Source organism: Pelophylax lessonae (genome assembly GCF_965119305.1).
Source record: "Pelophylax lessonae genome assembly, chromosome: 5".
Lineage (NCBI taxonomy): Eukaryota > Metazoa > Chordata > Amphibia > Anura > Ranidae > Pelophylax > Pelophylax lessonae.
Genome location: NC_138772.1, coordinates 77,687,818 through 77,700,830, shown reverse-complemented (window position 1 = coordinate 77,700,830; position 13,013 = coordinate 77,687,818). Strand labels below are relative to the sequence as shown.

The 13,013-nt window shown below is 46.8% G+C and overlaps 1 protein-coding gene across 1 annotated transcript in view; it reads right to left on the bottom strand.

Annotated features, from left to right (window-relative positions):
- The window catches only part of GPR158 (G protein-coupled receptor 158), a 379,140-nt gene that overhangs the window by 162,036 nt on the left and 204,091 nt on the right, over nt 1-13,013 (bottom strand). The window lies entirely within an intron of this gene.

The following is a 13,013-nucleotide window of genomic DNA, read 5'->3' as shown; positions in this document are numbered from 1 at the left end:
TTTTTATGGCAGTGAATCTAAATATCAAATAATAGACTATGTTGCTTCAAAACACTCTTCTTTATTTGATCCTCCAGCTACTGTCAGGTGCCCACTCAAGAGAGCATCCCCAATCCACGAACAGGCTTTTTGGGGACACTATATAGTTCTGACCAGGATACTGACCCAGACAGACACTATACTAGTAATGGCGGTGATCAGCGACTTATAGTGTGACTATCAGGGATTGGCGCTGACACTGGCTAGGGAGAGGGACACTAACTGACTCTTTCTGGCACTATCTGATGTTGCTAGTGACACTAATACAGTGATTAGCGATAATACTGCACACTTTCACTGTACTAATGACACTGGCTAGGTGACCAAGAGGGCAAACAAGGGGTTAACTGTGTGCCTAACAAGTGTATGTGTGCTGATTTTACCCACAGACTAGCTGGATTTTCTGACCTGATGTCAGCTCTGAATGGTACGTACATAGGCGTACGCAGATAGTGTGCCAGGTGTGCCTGAGCACACCCTAATGTACATCCTCTGTGTGCATTAGCACTTTGTGTGCCCGGCAGGGAGATTGGAAACATCTCCTACTGATCTCTGTTAAAAGTGTGTATCTGTGTATATACAGTATATATGTATATATATATATATATATATATATATATATATATATATATATATATATATATAGATACAGTATATATATATTATACACACATGCGCACTCATGTGTGTTGGTGCTTTGGGGTGCACACCCAAATGCAATAGACTGCGTACAACTAGATTAGGGAGCAGAACCAGCCAGATCTCTGTTCTTTGTTTACTAACACACTGATCTCTGTGCTGTGATTGGACACAGCAATCAGCCGATTCACAGCCAAAATCATTGGCTGTGAGCCTGCTAACAAACTGGTGCTGTGCTACCAGCAGCAGGGGGCTCACCCGTGCGCCTATAAACCTGAAAGTTTCCCTGCGATGTACGTTGCAGGGGAACAACAGAGCCACCGGCCAGCAGTATAAGTTACAGGGGCGTAACTACAGGGGTTGCAGGGGTTGCAATCGCTACCGGGCCCCATGCTCCAGGGGGCCCGGTAGCAAACCAGTGGGTGAACTTCTAGGATCTCAAAGGTCACAGTTGCGACCGGGCCCTGGCATTTCACCACTGTGGGGAGGCCCCAAGATTGCAGGAAGGGGGCCCACTGCAGAACTTGTGAAAGGATCCTGATGCGGGACCATAATAAAAGGCCATGCAATGAGATTAAAGAGCCCCAGGATTAGTGGGAAGAGCCCCGGGCTTGAAGGGAAGGGCCCCAGCCAGGGGTCTGGGGGCCCTTCATGGTTTCTTGCATCGGGGCCCTGAAGGTTCTAGTTACGCCTCTGATAAGTTAAACTGCTGGTCGGCAAGTTGTTAAATCCCAAGTGGAGCCAAAATGAAAAAACTGAAAAATCAGCACATGAGACATAGCTTACCGTCAGTAGGATGTGTCTCTTGTGCTGATGTCTCTTCCATATACTGAAATCCTCCTCTGTCTATGCCCCCTGCCCCTGTAATCTTCCGGTACGCTCGGGGTTAATAAAACACAGGCCCTTTTCTTTTTCGTTTATTGACGGACACAGCTCCTGATCTTCTTAACCATTGGGTTATACTGTCCCCTACAGGAATAGGACACTAGGCAGAAAAAAAGTCTGGCTATGCCTATGGGCAGTCCCAGGGGTTATACTCCCTCTCTCTGCTATAGGTACTCAGTTTTTTTTCTGCCTAGTCAGGAGCAAGGCTCTAGTTCCTTGCTGGGATCTCTGGTCCTGACAATTTTTTCTTTTTAGATAGATTTTTTCTCCTGTTTTTTTCCTGTGAGATCTATAATCAACTGCCAGGCAGGGCTGGATAATCTAGATCCAGTGGTCACCCCAGTCTGGCCAGCGAGCCTGAGCAGACCTCAGCTCCATGCTAGGTTGGCCGCGAAATAGCCCCACTGGATGGGGGCTGGCCTCGCGAGGTTGCATACGACCAGGTCTCGGCTCAAGTCACAGCGTTCCTCCTTGCCGACAGCCCCCCATTTCAATGGAAAGGAGTTTCTGTCTGGAGCGGTGCCCACCTGGTTTCTGATATGGTAAGTAACTGTCCCCCCTCTCCCCCTGGAGGGTTTTGTGGTGGACGTGGGCCCCTCCTTGGGACGGTCAGATCCCAGGGTTCCCCTACTTCCCGTAAGGCACCCCCTCATCGGTCTGATGGTCCCTAAGGGCCATCTTGCCCCCCCTCCTTCACTTTCGCTGGGGCTGTGAGGTGGCCTGGTCCATCTCCTGGGGTGAGGGGAGGGTTCTGTGCTGGCGATGGGGGTGGGGTGCACCGCTGGCGACCGGCTATGGGGGGGGGGCTGCCTGTCCCATTTTTTGAGGCCTAGGTATTCCTCCTGGGTCCACTGGAGCCTTGTGGTGCCGCGCGGGGCCGCCATTTTACTGTAGCTTGTTTGCTCAATGCACGGCAGTCATGTTTGTGTAGTCCGGCGCCCATTTTGCAATGGTTTGCCATTAAAAATAGCGGCGGCCATGACAGTGGAGCCCTATGGGTGGTGATTTCGGCAGTGGCAGCCCCTCCTGATTCCCTGGTGCTGACTCCTGGATCTTTTCACTTATTGATCGCCGCACGTGGAGTGCAAATTATTATGGTGACTGCAGGTACCCGTTTTCTGCTGGGTGGTGAATCTAGTGTGGCCCTTTCCCTCTCTGCTGAGGATCGATTAGGTGCTCTGTTACTGGTGACCGAGTGGTGCTGCCGGAGCAGTGGGGGTGTCCCTTAGCAGTGTTTTTTACACCTTTTTTTGTGGGGTTCCCCTATTGAGTCATGGAGTCTTTGAAGCACATTTCATCAACACTGATTGTATCTGTGCATGAGACCTTAAAAATCGAGGATGCAGCTAAAGCTGCGACGGAGGCGTCGGTTCCCTTTGTCGCTCACAAGCCATCAAGATTGGCAAAGATGTTTCCTTTCCCTGCCTATTTTGACAGAATGATCGCTAAAGAGTGGGAACAGCCAAAACATCCCCTTGTGGTTCCTAATCGATTTTCTATGCGGTACCCCTATGAGGAATCCCGTCCTAAAAAGTGGACTGTTCCACCGGTGGTGGACCATCCGGTCTCCAGATTAAACAAGGCAACAATGATTCTGGTTGAAGAGTACCCGGCTTTTAAGGACCTGGCTGACAGGAAGGCGGAGGGTGTGGCCCGCAATATGTACACTGGTTGGTTGGGCACTGAGGTCGGTATTTACCATTGCACTGGTGTCCCAAACTATGACCGAGTGGGTTAGGCTTTTACTCCTTGGCCTGGTGGGGGAGCAGCTCCCCCCTGTCTTTGCTGAGCTGGCGGACCAGTTGGTCCAAGTGCTGCAGTTTCTCTGTGATGCCTCTTTGGACGTGGCTCCCCTAGTCACTAGGCTCTCTGTTTCAGTAGTGGTCCTATGGCGTATTTTTTGGCTCAAATGCTAGTCTGCGGACCAGACTTCCAAAAAAGCCTTGACTGATCTTGCTTTTTCAAGGAGATTGCCTGTTTGGAGCTACCCTGGATGACATCATTAAGGGTCTCACAGTGGGGAAAAGTACCTTTCTTCCACAGGCTAGTAAGGGCAAGGACCCCCGTCGTAGATGTGAGCCATCCTTCTCGGCACATGAGAAGTTTTTTCATCCCTCAGGAGCGACTGACAAGGGATCACAGCCTTTCAGGGCCTTCTCTGGTGGATCCAAGCGAACTTGGTCTGGCAAGTCAAGAGCGGGCTTCTCCAGACCCGCGGACAAGGCTCCTTGAGCATGGAGGTGCACCCTCACCCGTTTTAGGGGTGGGGGGATGTCTTCGCTGGTTTACAGACCGAACTTCCCTGGTACAAGACAATCACCAGGGGGGCACAAGAGGTGTCCTGGCGGCTCTGGAGGTAGCTGGCATTCTAAGGTGGGCAGAACGGTTTGTTCCAGCCCTCTCCACCGTACACATTCCGAGGTGGAAAACTGGCAGGGGGACTACCTTAGTTGGCAGGCGTTGGACCAAGGGGAGTGGTCCCTTCATCCATAGGTGTTTCATCAGTTGGGTCTCTGGTGGGGCATCCCCGAGGTGGATGTGTTGGCGTCTTAGCTCAACAGAAAGGTGTGAAGGTTTGTGGCTCAGTCATGGGATCCTCTGGCAGACGCCACAGACACACTGGTGGCACCTTGGGGTTAGTATCGTCTGATTTACTCTTTCCCTCCTCTCACGCTTCTGCCCAGACTTCCACGCAGGATCAAGGCAGAATGAATTCTGGTCATCTTAGTGGCTCCAAACTAGCCTCGCTGGGCTTGGTATGCCGATCTGGTGCAGCTGGTCCCTGACATTCCTTGGAAGCTTCCTTTCAGGGTGGATCTGCTGTTCCAAGGACCAATCTTCCATCCTGCTTTACAGTCGCTGGCTTTGACAGCTTGGCTGTTGAATTCAAGGTGCTGATGGATAGAGGTTTGTCTAAGTTTGTGATTCCAACGCTTTTAAAAGCTAGGAAATCTACTTCTACGAAGATCTGCCATCGTACGTGGAAAACATACATTGCATGGTGTGAGCCTCTTGGGGTTCATCCTCGCTCTTTTTCAGTGGCTTGGATCTTGACCTTCCTTCAACGGGGGGTTGTGCAGAAACTGGCCTTAAGTACTATCAAAGGTCAGGTGTCGGTCTTAGCGGTCTTCTTTTAACGGCCCTTGGCCACACCCTCCATAGTGCGTACTTTTCTTCAGGGAGTTAGGCACCTGGCCCCTCTAGTGCGGTCTCTGTTGCCGCCTTGGGACCTCAATTTTTTAGAATATTCAGCGATTTCCCTGCTTACACTGTCCCAGAAGGTGGCCTTTTTGGCAGCATTATCCTGTCATTCACCTTACTTGGTGGTTCACAGAGATAAGGTGGTTCTTCGTCCCTGTCCATCGTTCCTTCCAAAGGTTGTCTCTGATCTTCATTTGAATGAAGAAATTGTGTTGCCTTCCCTTTATCCCAGGCCAAAACATCAGAAGGATATTGCTTTGCATGCCTTGGATGTGATTCGGGCAATTAGGGTGTACCTGGCAGCTACAGAGTCTATTAGGAAGTCCGACTCACAATTTGTGCTCATGGATGGGCCTCGGAAAGGGTTGTCTGCTTCTTCTGCGACCATTTCCAGATGGATCAGACAGATTCAGGGCTATTCCATCAGGGGTTAGGTTCCTCCTTTCCCTATTAAGGCGCACTCTACTCGGACACTCAGTGCCTCCTTGGCTTTCCGTCATCAGGCATCAGTGACACAGGTTTGCAAGGTGGGCCCTGGTCATCAGTGCACTTTCACAAAGTTCTATAAAGCGGATGTGTTGGCATCTGCTGATGCTTCCTTTGGCTACAAGGTTTTGCAGGCTGCTGTTTAGAGGACCTAGTCCTCTTTGAGGGTGTATTGTTTTTTTTCAGGTGGACTCCAGTTGTTGTTTTGGTTGAGCTCCTGTTTACCTGGTTGGCTCTAGTTAGCCTTGGGAATTTCTTTTTTGCTGTTCCCACCCCTCACGTTTAACACTGCTTTGGGACATCCCAAATGGTTAAAAAGATCAGGAGCTGTGTCCGTCAATGAACGAAAGAGAAAATCGGATTTTTGACTTACCGTAAAATCAGTTTCTCTGAGGTTTATTGACGGACACAGCACCCGCCCCTCTGTGGAATTGTAATTCTTCTGACACTGCTTGTAACAAAACTGAGTACCTATAGCAGAGAGAGGGTATATACCCCCTGGGACTGCCCATAGGCGTAGCCAGACTTTTTTCTGCCTAGTGTCCTACTCCTGTAGGGGGCAGTAAAACCCAATGGTTAAGGAGCTGGGTCTGTCAATGAACACCAGAGAAAGGGATTTTACGGTAAGTCAAAAATCCCATTTTCACGCAGCTGCTCTAATCATAGAAGCTGTACTATAGCTTCCAAGAATAAAACACAATCTATGAATGGAGTGGGCGGAGCTATCAATCATTCAGCCTATCCTCCATTCATAGATCGCTTTCCATTCCTAGAAGCTATAGTACGGCTTAAATGAATGGAGGAGCTGGGCAGAAAGGGCAGGTATAGTCATGGAACCCTTGACAGCCCTAAGTTCTATTAACCCTCACTACACTGGAAGATTATGTCAGCAGGAGTGGAGGGGTGCAAGAACAGAGAAGGATTTCACCTAAGAAGAAGAACCAGCACAAGGGACGCATCCTACCAGTAAATTATGTTCCTTGTGCTGATTTTTCTGTATATTTTTATTTTACCTGCTTTTAGATTTTTTTTAAGGTTAAGCAGTTAAGAAAGGCTGGTGAAAAGTTGCTGGACACGCTCCTCTGGCCAGCCTTTGTGTATGACACTTTAATTTGTAATTTTTACCCCTTTTACCTTTCAAAAAATGACATCAATTCCACTGTAAACCCTGATTTCCCTTTAACTCAATCCTCCATAATCTTCATAATGTACAACCTTTATTTAAGGAAATTACTAGCCACGAGTCCTTTAATAACTACTCCGAGTGTAGTGAAGCAAATAACGCTATTATGTGGAAAAAGTGATAAGTTTTGACTGCCATTAACAACGATAACCTTTACTAAATTCCACATAACAATGAAAAGAACAAGCACCAATCGAGAACCTAATCATGTAATTACAGGGTACAGCTATATTGTCATTCTAATTTATTTCATGCAGGTTGCATGCAAGTAATTTGTTTTATTGGTGCGGGTGAATTACCGCCGAGCTGTGACTTAAAAGACTTCTCCAGCGCTTATAGAGTTATTACTTCATTTGTTTTTCAATAAACGTAACTATAAGTGTGATTACGGCTCTGCGGTTTCAGAATATACCGTGTATTTCTTATTTTGGGTCCAGGAACTAGTGTGTGATAGGATTCATGCAGAAGTCATCTTTAATCCTGGTAATGTTTGTAATATGTATGAAATTTCACCTTCTATTTGTTGCCTTTCGCAGAGCAGATGTAACATTCCCTAACATTCATTCCTAAGAGAAAATAGCCATAAAGTGGTATTAAACAAAAAAGCAAATATTTATATTACTGCAGCTTCTCAATTCTTAGATGTGGTGGCTGCATTAGTTTTCATTTTAGGCTTTCTCTCTTCTATTTTCATCTGGTAATCCAGTCTGTAAAGCCCAGTACACACGCACCGATTGTTGGCCGACCGATCGGCCGTCTTTTGTCCAGTGTTGTTGTGTTGGTTGAAATGTGCTCTAGACTGCACACAAATTTTATCGGCCAACAACAACCAACTGCAGAAGTGATGTCATGTTCTGGTCTACTTTTCGTGTGTTTTTTCTTCACTGAGCATGCCCAGTCTTGATCATCACATTTTTGTTGGCCGAAATCTGTACTGATTGACGAACAATCGGCCATTCTGTTGTTGGCCAACAAAAATTTTATAGCCTGCACACCAGATTTTGTTCGGCCGAAAAGTCGCAGTCAGTTGTCGGAAACCATCATACTAACAAGCCGATAATCGGGCGATCGGACGTTGGCCGAAAATTTACGGTCAACAATTGGTGCGTGTGTACGGGCCTTAAGTCTGTTTTTTTTCCCAAAGAACAGGCTCACTTGCATATCAGTTACAGAGGTAAGACAAACAATTTACCACTGACAAGTGTGCTTACAATGATCTGCTTGTATTTATTTACTGAAAGAAAACCTTTATCCAAAAAGAATGAAAACTGTTGCTGTAACTGCATTATGAGCTAAAGTTTGGCTTCAATTTGTTAGTGTATCTAAATCTGTAACACCCCATCCCCCTAGACTGACAATGCTGCTGTCTGCTGTGCCCCTGTGCTCCTTCATCCAGAGTGAAAGCACTGTAATACAGAAGGTGAGTTACAGCCCAGAAAACCAAGTGAAAACAGAAGGGAAAAAGCCTAAAATAGAAAATGAATGCAGCCACCACATCTAATGGCTGCAATAATAAGATTTTTGTAGGATCTTAATGTAAAATCTTTTTCTCTGATGTCCATCGACAGCTCCATGAGCTGAGTGAGTTATGCTGCCACCTGCAGGAGTAGTCTAGGCAGTACATTAGTACAAAACTTGTACACGCCCACAGGGCTGTCCCTCCAGGCATAACCCCCCACTGCTACAGCCCAGCACATCAGTTTAGTTGCAAGCAGTGAAGACAAAAGAACCATCCCCATACAGAGGGGTGGGTGCTGCGTCTGTCGATGGACATCAGAGAAAAAGATTTTACGGTAAGGTCTTACAAAAATCGTATTTTCTCTATCGTTCATCGACAGATGCAGCCTCATCTCCATGTGCTGAGTGGGACGTCCCAAAGCAGTATAGGCATGAGGGGAGGGAAAAATGCAACCAGACAGTAACGTCAACTCCAAGAGGCTAAACCTAGCCAACCGATCAACATGGAGCTCAACCAAACAACAGGAGCTCATCCAGGCAAAAGACCCCTAAGAGAATAACAAAAAAACATTATCTTATGAAACAGCAGCCTGCAAAACCTTGCGGCCAAAACAGGCATCCGAAGACGCCAACAAATCCACCTTGAAAAATTTTGTAAAGGAGTGCATAGAAGACCAAGTCGCTGCCTTACAAACTTGTACAACAGAGGCCTGATGGTGAACAGCCCAAGAGGCACTCAGCGCTCTAGTAGAATGCGCCTCCACAGGGAAAGGAGGAACCTGACCCTTGATTGAATAAGCCTGAACAACCGTCTGTCTGATCCATCTCAAAATAATAGCAGCGGAAGCAGCAAAGTCTTTGCGAGGACCGTCCAGAAGGACAAAGAGAGAGTCCGACTTCCTGAAGGACTCCGTAACTGTCAGATAAACCCTTATCGCCCGAACCACATCCAGAGAGTGCAAGGCAACTTCTTTGTGATGTTTAGGCTTAGGACATAAGGAAGGCAAAACAATGTCTTCATTCAGATGAAAATCTGACACCACCTTAGGAAGAAAGTACGGATTAGGTCAGAGGACCACAATATCCCTGTGGACCAAATAAGGTGAATGACAGGACAGTGCCGCCAACTCAGAGACTCTGCGGGCAGAAGTGATAGCCACTAGGAAGGCAACCTTCTGCGACAAAGGAAGCAGAGAAATATCTCTAATATTCTCAAAAGGAGGCTTTTGAAGAACAGAGAAAACCACATTAAGATCCCACGGCGGTAACGGGGATCTCCGCAGAGGAGCCAGATGACGCAACCCTTGAATGAAAGTGTGAATGAAAATATTAGCAGCCAACGGACGTTGGAAGTAAATAGCCAAGGCTGACACTTGGCCCTTGATAGTGCCCAACGCCAGGCACTGCTCAACCCCTTTTTGCAAAAAGGCCAAAACCCTAGCTATAGAGAACAAGCGAGGGTGCAGCTGCAGCGATTCACACCATGAAATGTACGATTTCCACGTACGATGATAGATCTTCCTGGATGTGGACTTCCTGGCCTTCAAAAGGGTAGGAATCACTGAATAAGAGAAACCTCTATCCCTCAACACCTTTCTTTCTACAGCCAATCGTTTAAAGCCAGCAACCGTAAAACAGGGTGGAAGATTGGTCCTTGAGATAGTAGATCTTCCTGCAGAGGATGGCGCCATGGAGGATCTACGACCATTTTTACCAGTTCTGCGTACCAGGACCGCCGAGGCCAGTCTGGTGCCAACGGAATGCCTTCCATCGCCACCCGGCGAAGAAACCTCAGCAGGAGAACAAGCGGAGGGAAGGCATAGATATGGCTCTACTGACTCCAAGGAGCCACCAGAGAATCTGTGGCGTCGGCCAGAGGATCCCAAGACCTGGCCACAAACCTCTGAGCTTTCCTGTTGAGACAAGACGCAAACAGATCCACCTCCGGAGTCCCTCACCGGGCACACAGGAGACGAAACACCTCCGGATGAAGGGACTATTCCCCTTGATCCAGCACCTGACGACTCAGGTAATCCACCTGCCAATTCTCCACACCCGGAATGTGGACTGCTGTAACGCTCCTGCGTTTTATGTATGATGTGGATTTTCAGCTGCAGAAATATTCCACTTCAGTAGTCATGTAGAGAAACGCTGAGACACCATTCCCAACTCTCAATGACTCTCAAAGGAAATGTTCTTGAAAGTAAGATAGTAGCAGATGAGATGCAGATAGGTTTAGCAATCATGTATGGTAGCAGATGACAGAGTAGCAGGTGGACATACAAGAGAGATCAACCCAGTGCAAGAACAGGTGGTAGTAGGCTCAAGAGCTAGCAATCTTAGATAATGCAGATGTAGTAATAGTCCTTAGTATGCAGAGCTAGATAGTGTAAGCTTTAGTATGAAAGTTATAGAGGTTTCCCCTACGGGGTACTTATCACTAATAGCAATGTAGCAGAGGAGAGGTTCGGCAAGAGCGGATGATCCGGTAGCGGGATACAGGGATCAGCGCAGCGTGGTTCCGACAGCGAGGTAAGCTTGCAAGCATGAGAGCTTCAAGACAGGTTAGCATCAAGGCACAACGCAGTTTGAAGGAACACATGTGAGTGAGAGCCGGCGATCTAAATAGCCATCAGTCCGGCGCTCAGTGATGACAGCATCAGTCTTAAAGGTGTATGCGCACCTTTCCAAAAGTAAATGGTGGGGCGCATACACTTATGAAAGAGTAATTAGGGTACCCAAAGGTACCAGAACATTACACCCAGAAGGTGGAAAAAAAGCCACCCGCTGCCATTGCCGTTCCTTACCAGAACATTACAGTACCCCCCCCCCCCCTTAAGGCCGGCTCCTGAAGGCCTCTGGAGCTGGTTTGTCTGGGTACTTCGCATGAAAATTGCGGATTAATCTAGAGGCATGTATGTCAGAGGTGTTTAGCCAGGTGTCGTCTTGGGGCCCATAGTTCTTCCATCGAACCAAGTACTGAAGTCTTCCTCTGTGGATACGAGAATCCAGAATCTCTTTTATCTCATATTCTTCTCCACCTTCAACTTGTACAGGAGGAGGAGGTGGGATCGTAGGCCTTATTCCTTGGTCAGGAACATGGGGCTTCAGTAGCGACACATGGAAAATGGGATGTATTTTGAGGTCTATTGGCAATGTAAGCTGTACTGCAGCTTTTCCAATAAGTTTCTTGATTGGGAAAGGTCCCAAGAACAAAGGTCCAAGCTTTTTGCTAGGGATTTTCAGTCTTAAATTTTTTGTTGAGAGCCAAACGAGGTCCCCGATAGCGTACTGAGGAGAAGGTCTTCTGCGAAGATCATTGTACTTCTTTTGTTGACTATGAGCGTGTGCAATAGTAGTATTAAGCAAACCCAGAGAGTCCTTTATTTGGGTAAGATAGTCTGAAGCTACTGGGTTATTTAGAGGAAGGATGCGTGGTGGAAGAATAGAGGGATGAAACCCATAGTTCAAGTAGAATGGACTCTGCTTGGTCGTACTGTGGGTTGCGTTGTTGTAGGCAAATTCTGCCAGAGGGAGAAGATCCACCCAATCATCCTGTTGGTAAGAAGTGTAACAACGTAAATATTGCTCGATGCATTGGTTGACTCTTTCAGTCTGTCCGTTGGTCTGCGGATGGTAAGGAGAAGTGAGCTTCCGCTCGATCCGTAGTATGTGACATAGTTCTTGCCAGAACTTGGAAATAAATTGTGATCCACGGTCAGACAGAAGAGTTTTTGGGATACCATGTAACTTAAAGACATGTTTCATCAGGAGTTCTGCCGTTTGTTTGGACGAAGGTAGTCTGCGAATAGCAATGAAATGTGCCATTTTTGTCAGATGGTCCACTGACACTAAGATGGTATTAAATCCTTTGGAAGGAGGCAATTCCACTATAAAGTCCAAGGACACAACTTCCCATGGAGTTTGGGGTATTGGTAGACTGCATAGTAGACCGGATGGTCTCGTAGTGTCAATTTTGGACCTGGCACAGACATTGCATGAAGAGACGAATTTTTGTATAGATGTTTTCATGTCAGGCCACCAGAATTGCCTGGTAATCAGATTAAGAGTCTTTGTCATACCCATATGTCCTGCCATAGGCACATCATGCGATAATTCCAAGATCTTGGTGCGTATGGTAGGTGGTATGTAAAGTTTGTCGTTGTAGTAGAGGAAGCCTTCTGCATCAGTATTTAGTTGTGGTGGGGGTGAATCCAAACTTATACCATGCAAAACCTCTTCCTTCAAGGAACGGACAACTCCAATAATGCGTTTGTGAGGTATTATAGGAACGGAAGGGATTTCGAAGTAGTTTTCTTCAGTTAGTCGTGATAGTGCATCCGCCTTTTTGTTCTTATCTGCAGGTGTGTAGGTCACTAGGAAGTTAAACCTTAGAAAGAATAGTGACCATCGTACCTGTCGGTGCGAGAGAGTTTTGTTAGTCTGAAGATATTGGAGATTTTTATGGTCCGTGTATATAAGTATTGGTAATTGGGTGCCTTCGAGTAGATGTCGCCAATTCTCCAGAGCCAATTTTATAGCAAGCAGTTCCTTTTCACCCACGGGGTAATTTATCTCTGGACTGCTTAGGGATTTAGAAAAAAAGGCGACTGGATGAAGTGGTGAAGTGTGAGTTGGTCGTTGGGAGAGTATTGCTCCTACTGCCATGTTTGACGCATCTACTTCCAGAATGTATTGGAGGGATGGGTCTGGATGGCGTAGTATGGGAGCAGAAGTAAACCTTGTCTTTAACAGGTGAAAAGCTTTATTTGCTTCATCTGACCATTTGAATGGTTTTTTAATGCTAGTGAGCTGTGCGAGGGGTCTCACAATGGCAGAGAAGTTTCTAATGAACTTCCTGTAGAAATTCGAAAATCCAAGGAATCGCTGTAGCGCCTTGCGTGTGGTTGGTGTAGGCCAATCCTGAATACAGGATATCTTACTCATGTCCATCTCGATTCCTGTTTTGGATATGATGTAGCCTAGGAACAGTACCTCTTCTTTATGAAACAAGCATTTTTTCAGTTTCACATAAAGGTTGTGTGCAAGCAATCTCGATAATACTAGTCTTACATGTCTTATGTGTTCAGACAGGGATCGTGAATATATAAGTATATCGTCC